The sequence below is a fragment of the Engraulis encrasicolus genome, chromosome 6, assembly GCF_034702125.1.
Source record: "Engraulis encrasicolus isolate BLACKSEA-1 chromosome 6, IST_EnEncr_1.0, whole genome shotgun sequence".
In the NCBI taxonomy this organism is placed as follows: domain Eukaryota; kingdom Metazoa; phylum Chordata; class Actinopteri; order Clupeiformes; family Engraulidae; genus Engraulis; species Engraulis encrasicolus.
In genome coordinates, this window is record NC_085862.1 from 45,244,033 (window position 1) to 45,251,963 (window position 7,931).

Sequence of the window (7,931 nt, forward strand, 5' to 3'; positions counted from 1 at the left end):
TATATTTTTTACTTATTTTTTTAGAGGGCTTTTTTGCAGTGCAAGTTTGAAGGCCTTGAACCATGAACCGTGAACCGTGGTTTACTAAAATGAAGAAAATACAAAATACAAAAGGACATAAGTAAATAGCATATATACATAATAATCATAATTAACACAATAAACACGAATGCACAACATTCATGGATAAATGAAAAAACAATATATACAAATATATACAAGTGAAAAGGAATGATAAATGAGGGGAAACTGCCTAAAGCAGGTTTCCTTAACCACACATAAATGTGTACATGCCTACAGCAAAGTACACAAGTCAACCCAATGAAAACACAGCGAGTGTGTTTTGCAACAGAAAAGGAGCGCGGCTCCTTTAAGAGAGCTGGTCTTGCGCTCTTGCGTTTCTACACGCACAGAGAACAATAGAGTTCTTCAGTAACGCGGAAGCATGTAGTAGATTGTAGTCTTTCATGTTAGCATTTAAGGACTTCCTGGTTCGTATCGGCTTCCGGCCTCCATTGGGAATGAATAGGGGCCAGTTTCAAATAAGCTCAGAGTGCAAGCACGCGCTTAGCGAACCCCCGCAAACTGTCGAGGGTGTTAAAAATAGGCTGTAGGTATGACATGGTTGATCATTTTGTGTCAAACTTCGACATAAATACGATGTTGCGTCCATATGCTAAACCCGGAAACTTTTGGCGACTACAGAAGCGGCGCCTGTATCTAACGTCATATACGTGCGGAGGGTTGTACCCATGGCAACCAAAGGAAAGCATGTAGTTCGGAAGTTTTAATGATCAGAAAGGGGTTAGCAATATTGAATTAAAATCGTCATGATTTAACATGTGAATACACCAACATGATGATACGATCCGTTCCACTAATGAGAAAGGGATGCGGGGACACGCTAATGTTCGTTGTTGCCGTGCAACTTATATTTTTGCCAAACCTGAATCTCTATGGCGTTTTGCAATGTAAACAAGGCCGACAGGCGGACAACAGATGCGTCCCTCTATGCCAGTTCCAACTATGCCATCCGCCCCCCCCCCCCCCCCAACCCCCCCCCCCCCCCCCCCCCCCCCCCCCAAACGCCCCCCTGGCTTCCTCCTAGCCTGTCAATGCCCCCCGAGGATGTACTTTTTGTTTATTGGTCATCATGGACACTCCAAATATTGTGGCAGGCAGCAAGGCAGCAAAATGGCGAGACATGGCTTTATTTTTTGCAGTTTAGGGTAGGCCTATAATAAGCTTATCATCATTATTGGATTTGGAAAAGAACCATAGGCTATGATTTGAAATTTCACATAGCCTAGATGAAGTGAACATTACAAATTACCAGACATTTATTAGGCCTAACAACCTTTAGTATCACGCCATTTCAGCAGTATGTGCATGTGGGAAAGAATCTAAACATCGACAAATAATAAATAAATAAAACCGTTTGGGTGAATGCGCTTATGGAATTTTTTATCAATTGGGAACGGGCATATGACGTCACCGCGCTGGATCTGCCATGTTTAGTGCATAGACGTCCCTTTTCCCCATTGTTTTCCAGCGCAGCGCAGGACGTAGTCTCGCCTGGTCTTGCTACTTAATTGTGATTTTTAACTATCTTGCTGCTCACTTTTCTTTGCCACTATTGTCCATCGTTGTTGTGTCGTGGGGTGCAATAGCGCAAGCCACCATAGGAAAGGGGGAATTGGATTATCTTTCTACTCATTTCCTTCTTGGAGGCAGCACCATGGTGACCAAGTCTGGGACATAACAAAGTGTCGTCGGCTAGCATGGGTCGCTGCTGTAAGACGACCAAAAATAACTTTCCACTCAATCCTGACGAGTGTGCTCTCTGCATTTTCATTTTGGTAAGTGAAATAGTTTTCGTTAAATGCACTGTTTCTTTCATCAACCACTGTTGGCTAATCTACAGCCTACTGTAGCTGGCATAGCTAGCCAGGTCCATTGAAACACAACAACACCCTTTTTAAACAAAGGAAATGTGCACTCCATGCTTTTAAATGATAAACCAGGTGCATTTAGAGCAGGGCTACATCATAAGTGGAAAGGTATCTGGTGCCACACGGTTGTCTTTCCTATTGTTTATTTTACCAGTAGGCCTACTATCAGTAAGATTTCGATATGCGTCTTCATCAGAGGACTGTGTAGCACCCGATTTCCCTTTCTACAACACTCTTATTTTCTGCTACATACGTATTAGTAAGCTGCACAGCATAACACTGGTTGTTTCACTAGGTACACCAGCAAATGAAATGAACACCTCCCATCCGGATTGGGCACTATCACTGCACTTGGGGTACACGACCAAGACAGTCACCACCACCACCGAGACTTCTCGCTATGAGACAGGAACAAAGAAAACGACGAAGGACTGAGAGCATAGCGTCGATGGATGAAACACCCCTTGTTACACCAGGTAAGCCTTACATACCTTTGACAAAATTAAAAACAATGAGGGCTCTAAGGCTCTAATGTCTTTTCTCCATCTAGATTGGGTGCATCTCTTAAATCTATGTCTGTCCAATGAAATGTTAAGTGTTTCAAAACAATGATTATTTTGACTCTTCGGCGAGTGGTTTTGATTCTGCTCATCAGCCTTGTTAAGATATGTTTTGTCCCTTTTGCATGGGCATTGTATTTGCATGACACATTGGGCTAATAAAATCTGTATCTGGTCCACAGTGGAGACAACTGGGGGAGCATCAGCATCAGCACCTGCAGGCCTAGAGGATGAAGCTGACCAGGGGCCGGTGTGTGCTGAGGTAAAGATCCCCGCCTTCACAAGAGGACACTGTCAATTGGAAGCAAGAGATGTGGAAAACACAAGGACAATTGCTCATCTCCGAATTCACGTGGAAAGGGTGATTGGAACTGTCTGAAACAAATACACAATTTTGTCTGCAAAAGTGCCCATCAACATGGTGTTGCCATGTGAAGGTGAAGAAAAAACATTCCTTGACAAGATTGTGTCTGTATGTTGTACTCTGACCATCATGAGCAGGAGTGTTGTGCAAAGCTGAAGTTGACTGAAATAAATGTGCTTTGAGACTCAAGTGTGTATAATTTTATTCACAAGTAAAGTAATAAGACAAAAGTCATTTCAAGTATGTCGTTTTGAATCACTGTAAATACTGAAAGTGCAACTAGTGATAACCTGAGATCTGTAAGTACAGTAAGTAAAAATGTTGTAATTGTATTGAAATATCTTAACAGTAGTGTTGACATAAATTCACAGTGCAACTTGAGAACCTGAGAGCACAAAACGGTGCATTTGAAAAAGTACAAGGCAAAATATTAATGTAATGGTGGGGAGGGGGGGACAAAGGAAATTATTGCAATATCTTAACAGTAGTAGTTCAACTTCAGAACACCCGAGTACTATAAAGGGGGGGGGGGGGGGGGGCAAATTATATTAAATGACACATTATCTTAACAGACCGTATACAAAAAAAAAAAAAAACAAAAAAGAAAAAAAATAATTGTGCAGAACTTCAGTGCATTGCAGGAATACCTCTGCAAAACTACCACCTTGTGATTAGAGGCAAGCATCACAATACCATGCCTTCTCTTCTGCAGTGGCCGCATCAAGTCCAACACAGGTGAGGTGGAACCACTGCGTCGTACAGCTGCTGTCGTCACAGCAAACCATGGTGTCTAGCTCCTCAGGCACTCTGTACACACACCACACATATTCTTTGTTGGTCTCATTCCTTGCTGATTTTGGGTTCCTCACTGTTTTCCACTGCTGCTTTGGTGCTGGTGCTGTGGCTGCTTTGCTGTTCTTTGATTTCACAGTAAAAACTCTGGTGCGCTGTGGTGTAGAGGGGTCTCGGGTGTACAGTAGTACCGGCAGATGAGCTCAGGGAGGGAAACCTTGCGGAAAAATTCCTGTGCCAACATCTGGCACAACATCTGGCACAACTCTGACCACGACCAGATCTTTCAGTGTCCACACTACAAAGTCACAGTAAGAGGAACCTGTCACAAAGATCTGTGTCTGCACCTGTGCGTAATACCTGTGGCCTTGTTTGAGTTGCATAGTGCTGTCACAGTCTTTGCCTCTCGTTTGCGGTAAGTTGACTATTGCGAACAGCAGAGCCCCAACATGCGTACAGGACTCCGCAATGCCAGCCATACAGGTACAGTGGGCACAGCTGACCTCCCAGCTGCCAGTTATGATGATCCACTGTTTCAGCGGAGGGTCATTTACGCGCTGGGAGTGCATGACCTAAGGAAACAAAAAAATGGATAGGCATTGTTCACTTTCATAACAATGACAAAGTTTCACTCTATGCAGGACTGCTACCCACTAGTAGATTGACCACCATTACCATAAAAACTACTAGCCTGTGAGCAAAAGTTAACATCAATGCCTGATAGCCTACTGCTGTGTTTATTTTTGTAATAATATGTACAATATACTGTTTCTTTGTATATCTTAGGACGTGCATGACAACCACTGAATGTTTACATTACATCTAGTCAGATCACTGCCTTAAATACCGTTTAGAACACTTGAAAACACGTGTTGCAGCTGTACAGCAGTAGAAACAGATTTTAGCTTACCTCTGCTCTGACCACGACATTCTCCTCCTGTTTAATGACCTCCATACCACTCAGATGTCCAGCGTTCACTTGTTTGAAGGCTTCTACTGACTTGTAACACTTAAACTCGTTCAGAGTATGAGCACTGACACAGCAGAGCAGACTAGATAAGCAATGATATCCGAAAGGGTGAACTTAGGCAGTAAGGCAACTTCATTCCTTACTAGGGACTTCATACGGATCCAGTCCATTTATAAGGCCAATCTTCTCCATATACCGATCTCTGGCTTCTTTCTGCAACGTGTCCCTATATATTCCACACCCTTTCTTGCATTTTAGCATGTTTCTCTCTCAGTAAAATCGTGTTTCTTCCTCGGTCTTTGTTTCGCGTCTGCCTTTGTTTACTAGCGGTAAGGCACGAAACATGGATCCGATATCCCATAATGCAACACGTGTGCCCGCGCCCAATACCAGCTTCACCGTCAAGGCACAAAGCAGTGAAACTCAATTACCCAGAATGCTGCACGTGAGCTCTCTACCCGGGTGATTCTGGAAAACAAACATGGCGGCAACTCGCTTTACAACATTAATAATGTGTTAATCCAACGCTAGATTTCTTAACTGATGAAAATCGAAGGCAGAAATCAACATTGTAGTGTCTAAATATGAGGTCGATTGGTCTATTTGTGGCGTGCATCACGATCGGCTGAGTTGTTGGCCTCACGTTTGTCAGTTAGCCTGTGGCTAGGCTACTTTTCGCCAACGTTAGCATCCGGTTAGAAAGGCTATGCTTGCACGCATTCGCTCCGGTCCAAAATGGCAAGTCTGCCGCCTTGTGGCCACATGAAGGAACAATTGAAGGAATGCGTTTCAGACACAATTGAAGGAATGCGTTTCAGACGGACGGACGGACGGACGGACGGACAGACAGACCCTCTTATAGAGATGCTGGGACGCATCTAAAAATCGCCATGGAACCTGAAGTCCAAACGCCGCATACAAGTTGACGTCAACGCTGAAGAACTCTATCGGTGACGCAGCTCTTTGACTGAGCACGGACCTATGTAGCCACTACTCTGCCACAGTAACAGATTACTGCACAAATCTGCACTCTGACAAACCCGCGGACATTGAGAAACAGTAAGTGCTATTATACATAACATAAACAGAGACACAACGGAACACAGAAACGGTAAACACATACTCGCGCTGCCGACGCAATGTTGCAATGTAACAAACAATCGCGAGTACACACACAACACAGTAACAACACAATAACAGCAACTTACATTCTCAAAGACGCACGATCGGCACACAGGCAAAGCAATGAGGACGATAGGATCCTGAATCGTCCGAGACACAAAGAGAGAAATGAGAATAGGGAGAAGAGAGAGAGAGAAAGTCGGATCCAACATTAGCTACGCTACCACAGTCCTGCATGGAGTCCCCGTTGGTCACTTCTGCGCTGGTGGGCATAAGTCCGACCCCCTAATAAGGGTGTTTTGGCGCGAAGTCTATGGAAATGAGCTCGTGTCCAGCTCGTGCACGATAGTCTGCGCCAATCACAGGCAGGGCTTTGAACCGTTATTTTTTTCCAAACGTTCCGTTCCGAACAGAAACGGAATTATAACGTTTCCGGTTCTGAGTTCCACCAATAAATTGACTTTCCCGAACCGGTTAGAACCAAAAAACTATTGTTCCTGGAACGGTTAATTTCGTTCCTGTCAGCTGATTACTCCCCATAGACCTAACTGACGTTAACAAAGAAAGACGGAAGTGCAAATGAGTCAGCCTACATTCAAAACTGTTTATTCAAGCGGATGAAAAGAATATCCTCCAGAATTTTGTCATTCAGGGACGACCTAAGCGGAGAAGCAGAAAATAAACCTCAATGATGAAAATGTATGCTCCACGCTGACTTGGGTCACGGGGAGCACTATGATGGACATTGTGAGTTTGTGCATATTTGAAGCGGCCATGGATGCCCAATAACGCCGAACATTGTCGGTGCGATTTTTACACGCGCTTCCCTGCAATGTCTTACAATAATGCAATGCAAACCCTGTCCTTTTGTATGACAGTGGTTTCTCTTATTTAAGATGTGGAGTGAAGACTTTGTAATCTACAGCTCTCTCTCCATTCAGTCAGAGAATGTCTGATGTCACACAGGACGTGAACCTCAGCCGCCATGGTAACGTGCGCAGGAAAATAATGACTTTTTTTGTTTTGTTTGAGGAACGGTATTAACCGGTATTAACCGGTTACCATTATTTTTAAATAAGTGTTCCCGTTCCAGAACATAAAAAATAATAACGTTTCCGGTTTCGTTTCTGTTCCCTGTAAAATACAAAAAGTTCCTGGTTTTCGTTTTCGTTCCTTGAACCGGTTCGAAGCCCTGATCACAGGTGACAATAACATCGTGCGCAGCACTCCTGTGCATGTCCACAAAACGTCACTGGTACAGACACAGACACAGACACAGACTCAGACACCATGACGCCAGAATTCTGAACACATGGAGCTATGAGGAGGGTCAAAACACTGGCAGCCAACCATTTGAGCTTATTTTTTGACCGACAGCGGTTTCCAACAATCAGAGGTTGAATTGTGCGCAGCCAGGGTTGCGTAGCCAGGGGGAAACAAAAATGTAGAACCCATGTACTGTATACCTGCCATCTTTCAAACCCACATATGGCCATGTGAAACGAAACGGGCCCTTCTACCCTGAAGATGCTTAAGCACTTTGCTAAACCAGCGAAGGGGTTCTACACCAGCCCAAAATTACAGTACACTGAAGATGATGCAGATATGTACTAAAACATTGGCCCAATACATCCACCCGCAGATGCATCATCACCTCCACCTCTGCTAGTGTGTCTCCTCTATCCCCCGTTCTTTGAGCTTATGACTCACAACCCAGCTATAGCAGACTAATAACAGGGAAAAGACCAGACTCATAGCTACAGGCAGTGCGTTTCTAATAGGGTGGACATTAGCTATCTAACTCACTTGTATTAAAATGGAGGTTCTCTGCATGTAGGATATGTTGGGTGGTGGTTGGTGGTTGCCGTGCGTGTATGTGTGTGTGAGAGAGAGAGAGAGAAAGAGAGAGAGAGGAGGGGGAGAGAGAGAGGGAGAGTGTAAGTGAGTGAGTGAGTGAGAGAGAGAGAGAGAGAGAGAGAGAGAGAGAGAGAGAGAGAGAGAGAGAGTGAGTGAGTGAGTGAGTGAGTGAGTGAGTGAGTGAGTGAGTGAGAGAGAGAGAGGGAGAGAGAGAGAGAGAGAGAGAGAGAGAGAGAGAGAGAGAGAGAGAGAGAGAGAGAGAGAGAGAGAGAGAGAGAGAGAGACTGCCTGTACTGTACTGTATTCTGTGTGTG

At 44.3% G+C, this 7,931-nt stretch overlaps 1 protein-coding gene and 1 long non-coding RNA gene across 3 annotated transcripts in view; one reads left to right on the forward strand and one right to left on the reverse strand.

Moving 5' to 3' along the window:
* Positions 1-7,931, reverse strand: part of LOC134451355 (cyclin-dependent kinase-like 5) — a 147,609-nt gene that overhangs the window by 80,270 nt on the left and 59,408 nt on the right. The gene's annotated exons all lie outside the window — the stretch shown is intronic.
* On the forward strand, positions 1,479-3,065 carry LOC134450419 (uncharacterized). The gene is made up of 3 exons (XR_010035086.1): positions 1,479-1,859; positions 2,248-2,428; positions 2,695-3,065. It is a non-coding gene; the product is annotated as an uncharacterized LOC134450419 (long non-coding RNA).